Raw genomic sequence first — 20,548 nt, 5'->3', positions numbered from 1 at the left:
ATAGCAGTACAAGTCGGAGCATGTTTCCTGTAATAGAGAGCAGTGGGATACCTCAACATTTGTTACAGTATTTTGGCATAATGACTACAGTATGATACCTTTACGTCATTTACTGGAAATCATTGTCTCCTGCCAGAGTTTGTTGAATAACCCCACAAACACTTTGTCAAGACTGTTGCCTCAATGCTTAAGCATCTCTGCTGTCACTTGATCTAACGTTCTTTGAAACATCCCTGTTGGTGATTGCATCCCTGAGAGTTTCCCACTCTTTAATGTCTTTCAGCGATTCACACCTATTTTTCAATTTGATTGTCCTGTCCTTGAGCTTCTAAACATTGAGGGAACACATAATTTCTTCTCTTCTGCAACATCGCTTAAATCACAGTTGGAGACTGGTTCTTAGTAAATAATGATTTCACTCAATGTCTGCTCAGTGTTGCTCCCATATGTCTAGCAGTGTTGATCACGATTGTCTGCTGATGCATATGTAGTCAATCTCATTTTGGGTATGACCATTAGGTGAGTGCCACGTTTTCTTACATCATGTATTTCTTTTTGTGAAAAGTACGAATTCCCAATACATAGATTATTCACACCATACAGGAGAAGGAGATGTTTGCCATTATTGGTTGTTCATGTCATCGTTTAATGTAGTCCTAATATGTGTTCCACTTGAGGGTTGCTAATTTGTGCACTCATTTCCCCAATGAGTAGTACAAGTTCATGACAGGACATCTAGCAGTTTGTCATAGAACGCAACTTTCTTCAATTCATCCGTGCCTTCAGTTGGGGCATATACTTAGATGGTCATCGTCTTAAGGTGTCTTGATTGGAATCATGCAGAGAGAATTCGCTCTTTGATGGGTTTCAAACATTTGAGCATATTTACTGGCTCCATGCTCAAGACCAGGCCAACATCGTATGTATGGTGTTAGTTGTTTCCTGTATAAGGAATAACTGTTCCATCATTAGTCAATTTTCTGCTTTGCAACCATTGTAGTTCTCCAATATCCAGAATATGTATTGTAACAACTGCACCAATTTGCCACACTGGTTAAGTGTGCAAGCATTCCATGTTCCAGTCCATGTGAACGTTTTGGTACTCAAGACAGCCAGTCACATCTAGAGTTGGAGTTCGATGCCTGACAAGTTTTTATTTCCTGCTTCATCACAGTATGGTCTCTTCTTTTGTAAAGATCTTGCTGAATTCCTTGTTTTTCTACCCGCCATTTTTATAACAAATGGGTTTTTATTGAGCTGGGTTGCTAGCCTAGTGCCAACTCTCCTCCTTTAGCAGCCAGGTCTGGGATAGTCCATGGTTGAGTTGAACACTTACACTTACACTACAGTATTATAATTCAAGTTTTCACACCACTACATTGGCTTGCAGTTAAGTTGAGAGAAAATGATCTAACTTTTGACTTTTTAAACCAAAACTGGACATTTTAACATTTAACGAATGTTCATTTCATGAATATCTCTTTCTCCTAATATTTGTTTTTTTTTTCCCACGACATTGTGAATTTCCCATCGGGATTAATAAAGTATCTATCTATCTATCTATCTATCTATCTATCTATCTATCTATCTATCTATCTATCTATCTATCTATCTATCTATCTATCTATCTATCTATCTATCTATCTATCTATCTATCTATCTATCTATCAGCCTATAGAGTATTGCCTGATCAAGAATCTTGGGAATAAGTGTAATCAGACATAGTTCTATTAATAATTGTAGCCCCTTGTACTAATCATTCCAGTCCTCATTTATACCTTCTTATTTCAGACTTACTGTATGTGTTCATGTTTGATTCCTTTTAAAATGCCAGCAACTCAGAATCTTGCATAGGTTTGTCATTTTCAATCACCTAGCACTTCTTTTTTTTTTTATTCTGGTGTATATCTTTCATTGTGTAATTTGCTGCGTGTTTTAAAAAATTGTTCATTTTTTGTGTCATTTTTGGTGCCATTTTGTTTTCTTAGCAGTCTCCACAAGTTTGGACACTCGTCTAGGGGCATGTCCTCAGAAATCACAACCTGAGGGTAATCAACATGATGGATTAAAAGGTCAGCTGGAAGTTCATTTCCTACAAATAGAAGACTCTTTTCCAAATGTCCTCTTGCTGACTTCTGATTTTGTTTTGTTATTCTGAGTCTGACGTTTTTGCTAACAGATTTTTGACTATGAATTTTGTCTCTTGTTTAGGCTTATTGATCATGCCTTTTCGATTTACCAGTTTTGACCCTGTTTCTGTCCTTTGGTTCTTCTCCCATTCTGCTTTCAAAACTTTAATAGCTTGCTGACACAACACCTTTAAATACTTAAGCTGCTACTGTATATGCTACACTGTATGCTACCACCCTTGGTACTCCTTGAAAAACCTTATCTGGTATGTGCCATTGTAAGACTCAGGTTGCCCACAGCTAGCTTTACATCCTTGAACCCGAGACATCAATAGTAATAGGCCGAGGTTGGACTGGTCAATGATGACACATAGTAACAAGGGGTAAGTGCAAAACAGAGCTTTGTGTTTTATTCAAAACAGTGTCATAAATAAATAAAGTGTATTGCAGTATCAACAAATAAATAGTCCTAAATAAATAAAAAATAACAATAACCTGTGGAGGTTAGCATCAGCAAGTAAATCCAGTAAGGAGGTTTACAATGCAAGGTTAAAACAATCTGGATCAAACCCTTTAAAACAAACCAAGAACTTCAGTGCCTCCTTCTTATCCCATGTCCCTGCTGCTTACCCTTACTGTCTGCTCAGCAAGCAGAGATGCACACCGACAAGAGCAATCAACCTTTTTATCTGGCTCATGTTCCCACCCCAATCTCTCTGCGTTTAATGGAGACCCTGAGAGCCCTGCTCCCATCTCCTGTCGCTCTCCCTTGGTATCTGTAGGAAACTCTCAGAGCGGCCGATCGCTCCAGCTTCCTGACCCTACTCTGTGAACACTGTCTGTGAGGTATCACCTTGATTCTTTTCTTCCATTTGTTTAAACCTTCAGATTTTTCCCTTTTTTCATCTCCCCCTAACCTGCTCAGATAACTTTTATATTATTGTGGGTCTTGGTGCCCCAAATATGCCCCTTGGAGTATAAACAAACTGGCTTAACTGTACATGAATAAGTGGCCATCCAATTAAACACCCTGAGGATGCACAGCAACTCTGTTATGAGAGCGCCCACACATTCCAAGCCTGAGCACACACTTGTCTTTTTCAACTGTGCCACATTGCCACGGACCCCTAAATGTGCTTTACCACAGTCCTGTTAATCTCTTCCACAAGCTCTCTCACCTCCACTGTTTTTAGTCCCATATCATACTGACTCAATGCTTTTTTGTATCTCTGCCAGGCCTTTGACTATTGAACAATCTCCCTGCATATTCCAGAGATACTACACAATAAAGTATATGGACAGTTCCATTATTTTGGTTTAAATAATTATATTCAATAATTACAGTATGTCAGCATCCATATTCCAAACTCTTTAAAAAATTATGAGGTGTCACGCACGAGAGCATGGGAAGCAGCTTAAGGGCCCAACGTGCAGCACGACAAACCATGCCAGGGGACAAAGCAACAACAACAACAACAACAACAACATTTATTTATATAGCACATTTTCATACAAATAATGTAGCTCAAAGTGCTTTACATGATGAAGAAAAGAGAAAAAAAGACAAAGTAAGAATTAAAATAAGACAACACTAATTAACATAGAAAATTTTTTTTTCTATGTTAATTAGTGTCGAAAAAAATAATAGAAAAAAAGGTGGGGTACTAACCTTTTTCTCTTTCTTCCCATAGAAAAGATGAAGCGCTGCCGGCATAATTCCTCCCGGACAAACAAGAAAACAGCACTTCCGGGTTCCCTTCTCTCCTCTGGTCCCCGACTGATGACGTCCACTACCCATCCACCACCACGCCTTCCCAGCATTCCACATTCTTAATTTCCAGTCCGCCTCTTTATAATGTCCGTCCACCCATCCTTGTATGTCTGATTATTTCGTTGGAAAAATTTTGTCCTTGCTTTTCTTTACAGTATACGGGGATAAAACCCCAAACCTTTATGCCTTGTCTTTTGTATTATTACAGTGGTGTAGCCGGCAGGATACAAAGACCCGGAAAAGATGTCTGAAGGGCAGAACCTGAACACGGTTCTCACCACAATGGCTAACGAGCTCCAGGCGCTTCAGTTGGACCAGACGGCCACGAAGGCGGAGCTCGCAGAGACGAAGAGGCGGCTGGCGGCAGCAGAGACGGTAAAGCTGGAGCCTGCACGACCCCCGCCTCCTACTATCGTTTCCCTCATGAAGGCAGACGATATTGAGTCATACCTCTCGATGTTCGAGAGGACGGCCACCCGCAATCAATGGCCGCGGGCGGAGTGGGCCTCCATTTTGGCCCTATACTTGAAGGGCCCGGCGCAGCGGGCATATCATGATCTTCCCGAGGAGGAAGCTACCCAATACAACCTCCTTAAGGCTGAGATTTGTAAGCGCTACGGCATAACCTCTGGCCAGCAGGCGAGGGAATGGCAGCAGTGGAAATTCGACCCCAGCACCATGGCTAGAGCCCAGGCCTTCAAGTTCTGGAGTAAAATCAGACGCTGGCTATGGCCAGACGTTAACCAGGCTTGACAGGTGGTTGAGCAGGTAGTTTGTGAGATTTTTATCCACGCAATGCCGTACTACCTCGCTCAGCAGGTCCGGAGACATCCTTTCAAGGATATGGATGACCTTTTGGAGGTACTGGAGCAACAGCTGGCGGTGACCCAACTTGGGGAGTCTGAGAAGCCAGCTTGTGGGGTCCGACAGGGACATGTGGCCACCCCAGAGCCCACCTGCCGCGCTCCAGAGGCTCCGGCTAGACCAAGGGACAGGGTGCCCACCCCGCCATGCTGTTTCAACCAGGAACCCATGGGCTGCAGCTGGATCAAGGGTGAGAGGTACTGTGCCCTGTCTAATCCTTTGGTGGTCAGAAATACGGGAGTGGTATTGATAAATGGGCACTCGGTGGTGGCTTTATTCAATTCCGGGAGTAACATCACCATTGTTGCTCATGTTATGTTTTACTGCAACAGTGGAGAGCTCCAAACATGTGAGTCACTTGTGTACATGGGGTGACCAAGTCATACAGGTCCGCAAAGTGCTTCATAACCATGGAAGGGGAACCTAGAGAAATGTGCGTTGCGGTGTTGCCTGAGCCCCCCTTTACGGTTATACTGGGACAGGACTGGTCAAAAAGTAACTGCGGGAGAACTATTACCACTTCAAAGCCCAAGTTAGGTCTGATTATGGATGGGCAAGTTCCCCTCCCAACTGCTTCCACGCCGTGCTCTTCGCATGATGTGGATGAGCCGGAGGAGCCTCTTTTGGCTACGGACCTCAACCCAGAAGTACCACCGGAGGAGGTTCTGGGTCGAGACGAGGTTAACCCCGATCCACTCGCCGGCGTGGAATATCAGTTTCGGTTCACGCTGGCGTCCTTTAAAAGGAACAGTGGAACAATGATTCCCTGAAGTTTGCCTGGAATGCTATAGTATCTGCGAACAACACATCGTTAGCTGATTCCACTCCACTGGGATCCTACTTTGTACTGGGTAATGAATTATTGTATCGAGTTTCAGAACACAAAGGTGAGGTGCGGAAGTTGTTGTTAGTCCCACGGACCTACCACCAGCAAGTGTGTGAACTAGCACATGCCCACCTCTTAGGCTCCCACCTCGAGGCCGAAAAAATGCTGGAGAGGGTGAAGCTCCGGTTTTATTGGCCCAGGATCAATGAGGAGGTCCGACGTTTCTGTCAGTCTTGTCCGGTCTGTCAGCTGCGTCAGATTCCCCGAAGGGACCTCGCTCCTCTCGTCCCGATTCCCCTTATTGACGTGCCCTTTGAAAGGATCGGTGTCGATCTCGTAGGACCCCTGGAACCTTCGACCAGAGGCCACAAGTATATATTAGTGATGGTCGACTATGCAACTCAATATCCCGAAGCGGTTCCCCTGCGAGCTGCTAATTCAAAAAATATCGCTTGGGAACTAGTAGGTCTTTTTCCCGAGTGGGCATACCTAAAGAAGTTCTTACGGACCAAGGCACGCTCCTTTACTTCGGATACGTTCAGGGAAGTAGCCAAGTTACTCCGCATTAAGCATCTCAGGATGTCAGTATACCACCCACAGACAGACGGCTTGGTGGAACGTTTTAACCTGACCCTGAAACAGATTCTCCACAAAGTAGTCAGCGAGGATGGTAGGAACTGGGAACAACTTTTACCGCTGGTACTTTTTGCTTACCGGGAGGTGCCACAAGCCTCCACGGGGTTCTCCCCCTTTGAACTCCTTTATGGGTGCCAACCATGGGGCATATTGGATATACTAAAAGAAGGTTGGGAGGGGGAGGTGCTTCCCTCCACTAACATCCTGGAGCATATCGCGCAGTTATGCAATAGATTAGAAAAAATCCAACCCCTTCTAAAGGAACATATGTCCAGAGCTCAAGCAGCGCAGGCCCGGAATTATAATAGGAATTCCTCCCTATGCGAGTTTCACCTGGGAGATCGTGTAATGGTGCTTGTGCCCACTTTCCATTCCAAATTGCTGGCACATTGGCAGGGCTCATACGAGGTTAAAGAGAGGAAAGGCCTCATAGACTATTTGGTCCTCCAGCCAAATCGTCGACCGAGCAAAAGGGTTTGTCATGTGAACCTTCTAAAACCCTGGAGGGATTGGGAAGAGCCGCATCCTTCCGGGCCGTCCCTCTCCCTTTTCTTGGAAAAAGCCAACCTTAACCTCAGTCCCAATTTGACAGCCCACCAGAGACAAGAGCTCAAGGATGCCATCCAGTCTGTCCCAGAAGTGGTCAGTGAAGCACCTGGCCGGACCGCACTGCTTCAGAATGACATTGTAACAGACCCGGGGGTGGTAGTTAAGGAACGACCCTATCGTCTCCCAGAAGCGAAACGTGCTGAGGTGGAGCTAGAGGTACAACGAATGTTGGACATGGACATCATCGAGGAAAGCCATAGCCCCAGTCCAGTCCTATCGTCCTTGTATCCAAGCCAGACGACTCCTGGAGATTCTGTAACGACTTCAGACGTCTCAATCAGGTCTCCAAGTTCGATGCCTATCCCATGCCCCGGGTGGACAAGCTAAACAAGAGGATGGGATCGGCCTGTTATTTGACTACTCTTGACATGACAAAGGGATACTGGCAAATTCCCTTAACGGCATTCACGAAAGAGAAAACAGCTTTTAGCACCACTAGTGGGCACTGGCAATACAAGGTCCTTCCATTTGGGCTGCATGGGGCGCCGGCAACTTTCCAGCATCTGGTAGATAGAGTGCTGAGGCCCCACCAGTTCAATTGTGCTGCGTACCTCCATGACGTTGTCATCTTTTCCGGCACCTGGGAGGAACATATATTGCAGGTATACGCTGTTCTCCTGATGCTAGCGAAGGCCGGGCTTCGTATCAACCCCCGGAAATATTTTTTTGGTCTGAATGAAGCCAAATATTTGGGCTACCTAGTAGCAGGGGGAATGGTGAAGCCACAGTGTTCCAAAATCAAAGACATCCTGGAATGGCCCTGTTCGATAGTCAAGAAGCAGGTGCAAGCCTTCTTAGGACTAGCGAGTTACTATCGCCAGTTTGTGCCTCGTTTTTCCGAGAGGGCTGCACCCTTGACAGATTTGACAAAATAACAGGACCCTCTCCATGTGGTGTAAAATAGCAGGACGGAACGAGCATTCAGTGACTTGAAAATGGCCCTTACAACAGCACCTGTTTTGAGAACACTTGATTTTACTCTACCTTTTATCCTCCAGACCGATGCTTCGGACACAGGTCAGGGTGCCGTGCTGAGCCAAAGCATCGATGGTGTCGAGCACCCCATCATATACCTTAGCCGGAAACTGTTGGACCAGGAGACCAGGTATGCAGCGGTGGAACGGGAAGCCTTGGACATCAACTGGGCGGTGAAGTATCTGTAGTACTACCTATTGGGCTCGTGAGTTCATCTTGGTGATGGACCATGCCGCACCTCCAATGGATGGCCCTTCACCGGGACTCGAACCCGTGGGTCACTAGGTGGTTCTTGGACTTGCAGCCCTACAAATTCACCGTCACTTATCGCCGGGGTAATCTCCAGGCCAATGCTGATGCTCTCTCCCGGGTTCACGACCTCTCGGTTCGGGCCGCCGCGACCCGATGGGTCTGTGCTGGAGGGGGGGTCATGTCACGCACGAGCGCATGGGGAGCAGTTTAAGGACCCGACATGCAGAGCGACAAACCGTGCCAGGGTACAAAGGCGCGAGGTACTAACCTTTTTTCTCTCTCTTCCCATAGAAAAGACTAAGCTCCGCCGCCATAATTCCTCCCGGACAAGCAAGAAAACAGCACTTCCGGGTTCCCTTCTCTCCTCTGGTCCCCCACAGATGACGTCCACTACCCATCCACCACCACGCCTTCCCAGCATTCCACATTCTTAATTTCCAGTCTGCCTCTTTATAATGTCCGTCCACCCATCCTTGTATGGCTGATCTTTTCGTTGGAAAAATTTTGACCTTGCTTTTCTTTACAGTATATGGGGCTAAAACCCCAAACCTTTATGCCTTGTCTTTTGTATTATTACAGAGGATAATAATTTTTTATCCTACATCTGTGCAGAATGTTTGCTATTGAAAACAAAATTAGTTCAGAGTTACAACACACAAAAGTTCCCTGGAAATCTCTAGCCATGCCCAACTGGCTATGAGCCATCATCACTGCTATTTAGACAAATTAGAGGTGTAAGTGCCAATCTTAGAAAGTTAAAGTTTTGAGTTAAACTCATATTAATGTTTGCCTAATTGGAGTAGAATATAAATTTCTTTCATAGTCATAGACAATGGTATAGTCTTTTCCCCCTATAAGTTAGTAAGAGATAGAACTTTCTTGCTATAACTGAGATACAGTGTGATAATTGTTTCAGTTGTTGTTTAGAACAGGTCCCAGTGCAGAGGGACTTAAAAGACCCATTTTCAAAATAGAAATGGGACAGGCATACAGTTTTCTGACCGTTTAGAAATGATTCAGGAATGTTAAGTAATTAGTAACGATTTGAAATGTAACAAGATTTAAGCTTTGAACAGAACTTTTCTTAACAAGAATTTTTCTTTTTTTTGCTCTTTTAATTTTCTTTTTTGTGTGAACTGTTTTACTGTTTTAACTAAAACTTTTAAAAATGAAGATATTTTGTCTGTGGAATCATTTTGGCACATTTTGTTGAATCCCATTTTTTTAAGTCAGATTTGCTGAACTTTGGTAATTTTGGAAAAACGCAGCTACAAGAGGAATGGAGTACATATCAAAATAAAAGAGATTACTTAAGATATGAATGGTAAATAAGGGTTTGATCCAATTTTTACATTCCCTACATTTAAATTATTGAATACAAAGATTCTGGAACAAATTTCACTTGTTTGATTGAAAGCATGGTGACCTTAAAGTGAATTATCTCAGACTTTCCATAGTTTTCCCAGATAAGAAAAGTTTATCCAAGGTTATATTTTTACAAAGCAATGGCAAGTAAAGGGCATAAAGATAGCTTAAAAAAGTTGAATTATTCAAAGCCTGAAATTATAATGACAATTAAAATCTCATTGCAAATATTTGAGGAGATCAAAGCTCTTTGCATTAAAATATTTTAAAAATGATTCAAAATACATTTATGTTTTTAAACTTATGAATACATTTATTAAGGGGTTCAGCACTTAACAGAGTCAGGCGAACTTATTGACAACAGATAAACTGGCACTGTAGAGACAAATGCTGAGTTAAATTGTAAGGGTTGTAGAACTTCAGTAAGAGTGAATGCCACTACTTCACCTGTTTATGACTTAAACAGGATATCCTGGTGCTTTGGAGGCTTGGTAAATACCCAGGTTTGAGCTTCACCTCATCTAACAGTGATCTCCAATGGTCTGAGGAGTTTTGTAGAGGGTCATTCAGTGTCATTTCAGTGTTGAGTGCCCTCTAAAAATCTTACATCAGTGTCCACAACACTTCAGCTATTTGTAGGGAAGCAATGGGGTACAGCTGCTGTGGTAGAGAAGTTTTAAAGGAATACAAAACTGTGTGGATTAGTGCAGTGGGGATGGTACACAGTACACAGTACAAAGTACACAGGCAAAATTTCATAACTACAACTTGCCTGAAGAAGGAGCCTGAGCTGTCTCAAAAACTTGCATATTGTAATCTGTTTAGTTAGCCAATAAAAGGTGTCATTTTGCCTCAATTCTCATTGCATCTTTAATGGCTAACACGGTACATCACTCTACTACTACAGAACTAGATCAGGAAATGGCATCCAAGAAATTGTTGTCTTAACATGACAGATGGAAAACCAGGAGTCAATCATAACCAAAAAAACACAGAAAAGTCAATCATAAATCATTGTCAATCCAGAAAATCAGGCAGACAAAACCATGAAACAGAACCTGAGAATAATACATCCAAAAACGTGGATATTTATATAGCCATGTATGCCAATCATGTGATGGCAGTTCCGCACCATTCCTATAACAAAGTTGCCACAGTCTTTATAAGACTATACAAAACTTTAGTGGCCGTAGTTAAAAACAACATCCAAAATGGTGGCACGGAATAAAATAAACCTAAATAATAACAAAACAAGGTGCAAATGTAAAAACATCCATGAATGCTACATCAAGCTAGCATAATACGTAACAATTATGACAGCCAGACAGTTAAAGTGTAACAAAACAAAATCTTTGGATAAAACTTCCAGTTTACCTATCTCTTTATGTCATCGTCTTCTTTATCACGTCAAGTTTTGGGCAGATAGTAAATAATAGACTTAGATGGCAGATGCATATTGCCAAAATGAGGTTTCTACACATGGTTGCTGGACTCATTCTCTGCAGTGGGTGAGAAGCTGAGAGTAGAGAAGCTTCTTCTCGTGTCTGAAAAAAAGCTCAAGTGGTCTAAGCATTTTCTCTGGATATCACCTAGAAAAAGTATCTCAGGACACAACAGAGAGATTACTGTATATCTTTAATCTGGAATTTTTTCCAACAAGAGCCAGATAACATTCTAGGAAACATAGAAGTGTTAACTGTTTTGCTTAGCATTATCATCAATGGAAGAAGTGGATAGAAAGTGAGTCAGTTGTTAGTATTTTATATCTGTTGTGATAGAAGGCTGGCAGCTCAATCCGGCCAGGACACCCTGAGGATAGAAGGATGGGGGGAGGCAGCTACTTTGGACACTGCCTCCCCCAAAAACGCTAGATGGCAGCTCCCCTGGAGTGTAGTGGTGCTCCGGATTCCCGTGGGGCATCCTGGGACTTGGAGTTCAGTTTCTCAGCCCTGTTGGGTATCGTGGGTGCCGCCAGGAGGAGCTGTGAAAGGACCGGAGGAGCCATGCCTCATCCTTAGCCCAGAAGTACTCACAAGTGAGAAGGATGGAAGCTCCAAAGTACTTCCAGGCTGAAGGAAATGCCAGTTCTCCATCTGACCCAGAAGTGCTAGCAAGTCACGTGGACGAAAGGACAGAAGCGACAATATAAAGGACTGCTCTGAACCCACCAAGCGAGCCGGACCTGGGAGGAGAAGGACAGATCCTGCTGGGAGGTGTGGAGGAGAGATTTGTGTTTATTATTAATGTGATAATATTGAATTGCCTGTTTATTGTGGCGGAGGTGCTTGAGGGCACTATTACAGGAAGAAAAGAATTAAAAGATCGTCTTGTTGCTTTTAACCTTTGCGTCCTACAAATGATAAGGGGATGAAGACCAAATGCTCAGTGGAAGGATCAGATGAGTTGGAGCAGCGGGGTAGTGCTGACTTCCGAGTTGTCGCGATCCTTGAGACATCGGCACTGGTCACACGCAAATCAAAAGGGGTACAGACAGTAAAGGGTCTCTCTCTTGCGCATAGACAGACCCAGATTGTGACAAGGCCCCAGATTAAAAAGGAGATCCCGAAAGAAAAACAGGGGTCTCCTGAAATAACAACACAGGGAGCTGCATGCTCCCTTGCCTCAGAGGGTCGTTCTTTGTGGGGGTGGAGAGACGGTCCACCCTCAGCTGGTAGTGGGGCAGAGCAGGTGTTCCCAGCCTGCTTTCAGTCTCGCAGGGCACAAATCTAAGGAGGGAGGCAGCTGTGTTATGAACGCCTCCCGTCATTCCATTTATGGAGGAAATGTCAGAGGAGAGTCAGGGACGTTAAACAGAAACATTGAAGAAGTATACTCCCCACAGTTCTCGTGCTCGTTTTATAGGATGAAGCCACAGTCAAGCCATCGCAGACAGCCCGTCCTGGAGAAGAACAACCCTTGTGGGACTGGACGCTTCACCCCACAGTGCTCAGCTGAGGGAGGGGCAGTGTGATAGACTGCCGTCAGTTCAACCTGGCCAGGATGCCTGAGGATGGTAGGATGTGAGGAGGCAGCTACTTTTGGACACTGCCTCCCTCAAAATGCTAGACGGCAGCTCTCCTGGAGTGTAGCAGTGCCCCAGATTCTCATAGGGCAGCCTGGAACTTGGAGTTCGGTTTCTCAGCCCTATTGGACACCGTGGGTGACGCTAGGAGGAGCTGTGAAAGGACAAGAGGAGCCATGCCTCATTCATAGCCTGGAAGTACTCACAACTCCCAAAGACGGAAGATCCAAAGTACTTCTGGACTGAAGAACATTCCAGTTCTGACCCGGAAGTGCTAGCAAGTCACTTGGACGGAAGGACAGAAGCACTACCAGGTAAAGGACTATAAAAAGTCGGGAAGAGTAGGAACGAGCTTGCTGAGAGGTGTGAAGGAGAGATTTGTGTTTATTATTATTATTGAATTGCCTATGTATTGTGGCAGAGGTGCTTGAGGGCACTATTACAGGAAGAAAATAATTAAAAGATCTTCTTGTTGCTTTTAACCTGTGTCCAGAGCATCTGTCTGTTGGGTTTAAAGGGGCAACAGCGACACCTAGCATCTTATACTGTGTACCTTCCATCTATCTTTATTAAACCTGCTTAATCCAATTCATGGTTAAGGTTAGGGGTAGCACTGCTGCCTCGCAGTTGGGAGACCTAGGGACCTGGGTTCACTTCCCGGGTCCTCCCTGCGTGGAGTTTGCATGTTCTCCCTGTGTCTGCGTGGGTTTCCTCCCATAGTCCAAAGACATGCAGGTTAGGTGGATTGGCGATTCTAAATTGGCCCTAGTGTGTGCTTGGTGTGTGGGTGTGTTTGTGTGTGTCCTGCGGTGGGTTGGCACCCTGCCCGGGATTGGTTCCTGCCTTGTGCCCTGTGTTGGCTGGGATTAGCTCCAGCAATCCTGTGTTCAGATTTGGTGGGTTGGAAAATGGATTGATGGATGGATGGTTAAGGTTAGGGGAATATTCTGATAGCATTGGGGAGCAGGTAGAAATCCAATCTTGTCTAACTCAAGGCACACCATACTTACACTGAGATGATCCAGATTCACAAGTTAATCTACGCTGCATGAAGTACTTGGAGGAAACTCTGTATACATAGGCGAAGAAAATCCAAATTCCTCAGATAGTACTCCACAGCCATGGGGCAGAAACACTAACCAATGTGCCACCTTAAAGTGTAGTTATTCAAGGCCCATTTTGCATTTATTTTATGTGCAACAATAGCTTTCAAATGTCTAATTTACATAAAATAGCATAGTTAACAGTGCTGTTTGTTTATTCAAATTCAAGTGGCATTTAGCCAATTTATGAAATTATTATTCAGATTAATACATATGCAAGGATAGTGATTACCATCTATTTCCAGATTTAAATTAGTATTGTGAGAAAGAACTCAGTATTGCTAAAATCACATGGTGAAACAAGAGCAAAGGGCTGCTCCAGGATGAGATCATAAATGAATCTTTGTAAATATCCTAAAGACATAAATGGAGGCCATGTTGATTTAGATGTCTGACACATCACAGATTATCATTATCATTATCAGAGTACATAATCACTTGAAATTTAAAGTGAATTTCATATCGCCACATCTTTAAAGTCACTGAAACAGCAGTCACAAACTGTAGAAATAAACAGACCAGTTGAAGAGAGATTTGTGAATACAGAACGGATTCTGACAGTACTTGCAAGACCTCACAATCCAGCCTACACAGACCCTCGAGCAAAGAAGTGAAGAAGGTCAACTGAAAAAAAATCCACTTAGCAACTGATTTAGCTATAATAATCACAAATGTAGTTAAGTTTATTTTAAATTCCTTTTCATCTTAAACATATCTTCTTTATGATTAAAATATAACTACCAAGTGAAAATTCATACTATCAATATTGATACTATACAAGAAAAATACATGCAGGAAAATATTTGCTGCTTGGAATTCTAAAACTATTTTATAATTGTTATTGTCCATTGTAACCACCAGGGAGTGCCACTGTGCCCCAAATCTCAGACACAATAATGCCCAACACAATTCTGGGATAAAATAAAAGAGATTTATTTATCCGAACCTTCCTTATAATAATCACCTGTGCAAAGATCAATTACAGCACGAGATACAAAGTAAATTCTTCCTCCTTCTGTTCTGCCTCCCGACTCTGATTCGATTTGACTCTCTTTTTCAGTAGACCCAGGAACTGCTTCAGGCTTCCTGTCTCAGTCCTCTGAAGTACATCTGAGTTGTTAATGAACCAGGACAGTCCTCCCCCACCAGCGCAGTCTGGCGGTCCCAAAAGACTCCAACAGGGCTGTATCTCTGGTCTCCACCTCCCATGCTACCCTGTGGGTGTGCTAAAGTGATCTGCTGTGTGGGGGAATGTGCTGCTCACGTTGGGCTTGTTCACCTGCTCCTTCCATTAAGGCCTCTTGGCTGGTTATGAATCCTTTCTTTACCCAGGCCAGGATGCCCCTCCTTCCTTGCTGGCACCAACACCATCAATGACACAAAAATGAAATAAGACCACATACTTAATATTGTGATAACCAGTAACATTCCAATACCACATTTACAAATTCAAATAAATTACTTAGCAACTTGGATTCTGGTCATTGTTTCTAGGTTGAAAAGGAATCTCCAACTGTCTGAACTTATAGATGAACTTTCTAAATCTGCATTTTAACTTGAGCTCCACAGGCATAAGGATTATCCCTCACATATTTTTTCTCACTGCAGATGTTCTGGCTTCACAAAGCACTAAAGAGTAAGGTAGAGGGAATAGAGGGAGGCCTGGCACTACCTGTGAATTTTAACTCGCCCACCTAAGCACAGTCATAATAAGGTGGGGAGGAGGAGAGGTTTAACATGGTTCATCAGTTATTGGTCTTGCCTTTGTCAATGCTGTTAATTGATCAAATAATTCAGTAAGGCTCCTACTTTAATTACCTTAACTTTCTCTGTTGTAGGTGGCAGGTCTCTGGCCTTTAGAAATATACCAAGGTAACTGAAGCCTACTCTATTTAAGATATAGAATAACACAATTTATTGATAAACACAAGAATTATAGAAATTATAGTTATAAGAATATACAACATTGGAAAAATTTTGACTAGAACAGGTCACTTAGCTCAAAGCAATTTGTTAATCCTTTCCACTTTAATTTCTCCAAAATAACATCATGTTGACTTGAATTCTGTAGACCCTCCTTTCCGGAGTAAAACCAAAAGGAGCAGGACTGCTATTTGAGCTGTCTAGTGTTATAATATTTAACAAACTAACAGCTCGCTGTCTCATCTTAATCTATCACACAAAAGTATAAGAGTCTCACTATACTCTGTACACATAACAAGAACTTTATACTTGAACATTACAATAAAAAGACGTGATGAACTATACCTAAAATAAAAAAAATTGAATTCAAACAATGAGAAGCAACGGTTCGCTTCCCGGGTCCTCCCTGCGCGGAGTTTGCATGTTCTCCCTGTGTCTGCATGGGTTTCCTCTGGGTGCTCCGGTTTCCTCCCACAGTCCAAAGACATGCAGGTTAGGTGCACTGGCGATTCTAAATTGTCCCGTGGGTGTGCGCCCTGCGGTGGGCTGGCGCCCTGCCCGGGGTTTGTTTCTTGCCTTGAGCCCTGTGTTGGCTGGGATTGGCTCCAGCAGACCCCCGTGACCCTGTAGCTAGGATATAGCAAGTTGGATAATGGATGGATGGATGAGAAGCAACACGGAAATTTTTAAATACATGTAGCTGTTCATTATTATCTCTAATGACAAACTAATTCTTAAAAGTAATAGTTTACCACACTAGAGTACATAAAACTTTTCTAGGTATTTTCTCAATGTATTAATATTATTTTTATTATTATTATTTCTCAACCTACTTTCTGTTATGGTTAATAATAGATTTTTCTTTCTTTCTATTGTTTGGTTTTGGTAAGATATGTAGCTGGGCTTAAAGTTGGCCATTGTACTGCCTTTATTTTGTTTTAGCAGAGGTGCACTGACAGTAAATGGTTATGCACCAGTACCTCTTGTGACTTGATATATATGCATATCAATGTGCTCGAAATCCAATGGGCATCGCCCTCCACTTGCAAGGTGGACCAAAAAGCCATCAAGTACCGGGAATTATTTGTTTTCACTTCAAGCACTGGATATAGGAATTCAAAAGACACTCGCTATGAAAAACGTAAACTTGCTATGAGATAAATGGTGTACATCATGAAAAATCCAAACTAAAACACTGGTGTGTTGTTTAACTGGTAACTGAAATCACTGAATGAATCTACTTCGGAGGAAGACAAAGACATCAAGCATTATTTTAATTACTTTTCTCCAATACTACTTTCATATGTGTATTATCTATATCTAATCAAATCAGTATCAACAAATCAGATGTTTTTTCACAAGTCATCTTTTGATGGTTTAAGGAAAAGATGGGTCACCCTAGTTTAGCTCCTGGTGATATTACAATTCAGAGCAAAAGTAATAAATGTCATACTATAAAGTAAATGCTGTGCTCACCTTCTGTTATAACAAAAACAATGTAAATGATAATATAATGGACCATATAAAAATACTGATTTCTAAGACATAAAGGATTACAGAATACCTGAAAAAAGACTTATTAATCATAACCTAAGCAGGCACCACAAAATCAAACAGCATTTGATAAATGTGCTTAAAAAAGTGGCTTCAAGGCTATGATCCTGGAACCTTCTGTACACAACAGATATCACTGAATCACAGCTCTGCCATGAAATGCAAACTGTTGTCTTAGCAACTAAAAACATAGGACTGAGGTGGAGCGAGGAAGGGAGAAAGAGAGACGGAGACTCGTTCTGTTGGACTTCAGATGGATAAATTTAAAACCACAACGCTTATATAAATGCTGGTAACAAAGAGCCATATTACCAGCTGCCTCCCCCACAGAAACTATAGTATGCTTCTTGAAGTCTACGGCATTAGTGAAGCAAACTAAGCCATTCTTTACCACTGAGATCACATCAAGGATTGTGTTATACTTTTGCACAACTGGTGTTTCCAAATAATGACATGTATATAATACCCAAACATTTCTGTTGTATTTACAAAGAAAATAAAGGCATTAAGTAGTTAGATGCACTGTTCCTTGGCCATTGATCTTAGTTATTTTCAGTCTTTTGAGCTGAAATCAACAGAGTGAAAAAGCACTTGTCACATCCATGCATCTCCCACCTCACCAAACAGTCTGGCCAGTGCAGTCTGTCCAGACCTTCATGCACAGGCTGCCCTACCCCAGGGCTATTTGATGGGATGGCTGCCACATTTATTCACATTCCAGGTAGCACAAGGCTTTCTTCCTCTTATATCCCCTTCTCTCTCTTTCTCTGCATGTGTAAATCTCATCCCTTTTTTTCTGGTTCTCTTACAGGGTTCACTTCCTGGGCGTCACTTCAGCTACTGTGACTAGAGAGGATTTCTTTTAAAAAAAATCTAGATAGTGAATCATTTTAATTAACTGATGGCAGAGGTTTGAGTTGAATCAGGAGGTGCCCTATTTGAGCATGTTTAGCCACGGGCTCATTCCACCACGGTATGATAAGAAGCACCTCTGGGGGTCTCTGCCCATTGCTATCAGGCAATTCAATACTTCCTACTGGGGCACTCATTAAGTTCTTTCTGAAATATCTGCACAATATTTATTTATTGATTGATTGACTGGCTGTATTATTTGTCCTGAGGGTCTATATTCTTGTTTTTTATGTTTCTGCTGATGTATGCATCTGAATTTCCCCATGGGATTACTAAAGTTTATCCAATCTAATATAATCTAATCTAGGAATAGGCTAAAATTGATCAAGCAGTTGAATTTTCGTATAAGGCAAAACCTAAAGTTAAGCAGTTATGTCTAAATGCACTTGGAAACAGCAATGGGATGGGGCTTCCAAAATACAGCAGATTCATGCCTAGCCTGGCCAGAAAAGGTTCACTTCCCTGCCACTCCATGACTACTTTGCTCTACATTTGGCCAAGTGGCGCTTTGGGCTCAAAATGTTTCAATACCCTCTAATATCCCACTAATTCAAAGTGTCCCTCAAGGGAAAGGGAAAAACCATTGAAAAACTTCCCTCCAAGAATCTTCATAAATAAAAATACTTATTAACAAGAAAATAATGCAAGGCTCAATAACAAAAGGAGCAAAAGAAATTGTTTAGAAGGCAATCCAAAGAACCCAAGCCCATCCTAAATCAGTGAATCATAAGCCAGAAACAAGAAATGAAGAAAAAAAATCACAATACCAAAAATCCAAACAGCAATATTTAATTGAAGGAATGTTCCACCCAAAAATGATATTTTTTATATGTTACTTTGTCCATGCAGTTTGTAGCAATGGCCAAGAAAAATGTTTCATCTCATTTTCAAGCAGAATGGAGACAAGTTTATGACATAATAAAAGCCAAACGTGACCAATGGCAAATGAACTGAAAAACATTCATGAAAAAAAGAAAACAAATCTCACGTTACTCATATTGCATAATCCTCCATTATCGTGTCATATGCACAAAATGTGCGAAACGCATGCTTTTTTGCTAAAATATTGTTAAATAATCACTTCCTGAATAATCAGCACATATCATAAACAGGAAAATAAATCCTTATGGGACTGACTTTTTGAACTGAAGACTACTGAATGATGGGGAGAGGCAGGTTTTCAATTAAATTTTTCTCTCCGACACCACTACAAACTATATGGGTTAAGTAACATATAAAAAACATATATAATTTTCAGTTGGAATATTCCTTTAACATTCCACCCAAGTGCATTCAATGATCCATAAGCAGGGCTGTTGCCACCATTATGGTGAATTAGGCATTCACCTAGGGTGCAGACCATAAGGGGGGGGGTGGACCCAGTTGCATGGGTTATCTACCGAACAGTTGGTTGGCGCACTAACAAGCTTGGGCTAGGGCGCAAAATAACCTAGCACTGGAACTGACTGTAAACACTTTTTGAATTAAGAAAAATACAGAGGAAGTTTTAAAAACATAATATAATACAAATTAAGCGATGAAGCTAAGGAAACAATGGAAAACAATGAACCATAATTTTCTTTTATAACTGCTGGAGATGCTGACTTTGTTTATCAGAATGTGATAGAAAGAGAACAACGGAAGATGAAGTTTTTGAGTGAGTAAAAGTAATTAATAACTTTTATTGTTCATTCAAGCCCATTGTATAATGAGGCAGTACTAATTTTAGGGCCTCATGGGTGCTTTCATACTTTATGTAAATTTGTCTATTCCAGAATATCAGACACAGATAAAGTGTTCAGAATGAATCAAAATAAATTTAAGTCAAAGAGGATCCAGATAGCGTCAGGATATAATGCACTCTGCGGTCATCGCAGGTCTTCCTAGACTAACAGCGATGTGCTATGGCTACCAGCGAGGGTTTTTCTCTCTTTCTCTGTCACTTGAACTCTTTTCACTTTTTTAATCAACTTGTTGACACTCCTGTGCCACCAGGCAACCCCTCAGACTTTTATATTTACTAACTGTAAAAATAAGTCACTATGAGCGATGGACTGTAAAAGGAGTTGAGAAAGTAACACATTGTATGTGCTCACCCTAACCTAACACCATAAAAAGATGAATCTTTTCATTCATTCACATTGTAGAAGATCAGTCTGGCTACAGACAGACACTGAGATACAATGTCCAAAAACATGCACGTTTATTATTATTTGGCACAGTACAACGCACAAACTCCAATAAAGCTCAGTCCTTTCTTCTTTTCTCTGACCGCCTCTACTCCTCTCCCACAAGCTCTGTCCTCTGCCTCCCGACTCTGGCTCTTCCAATGGAGTGAGGTGGCCTCTTTTATACCACACCTAGAAGTGCTCCAGGAGATCCTCAATCAAGTTCTGGCAGCACTTCCAGGTGTGGCAGAAGTGCTGCAGACCCAGGCTCTGGAACTGTGCAGGCGTCCCCTTTATTTATTAAATCAACAGGGCTGAAAGGGAGTTTAAAAAGGTATAATTTGATATTAGTCAGTCCTGCAAAGTGTAGCACTGTGACTACTGGTGGACGTATGTCTTAGAACTAGAACATGACCTGCATTATACAGTATGTCCTCTT

This window comes from Erpetoichthys calabaricus, chromosome 1, assembly GCF_900747795.2.
Source record: "Erpetoichthys calabaricus chromosome 1, fErpCal1.3, whole genome shotgun sequence".
NCBI lineage: Eukaryota > Metazoa > Chordata > Cladistia > Polypteriformes > Polypteridae > Erpetoichthys > Erpetoichthys calabaricus.
Note: the sequence above shows the minus strand (reverse complement) of the source record.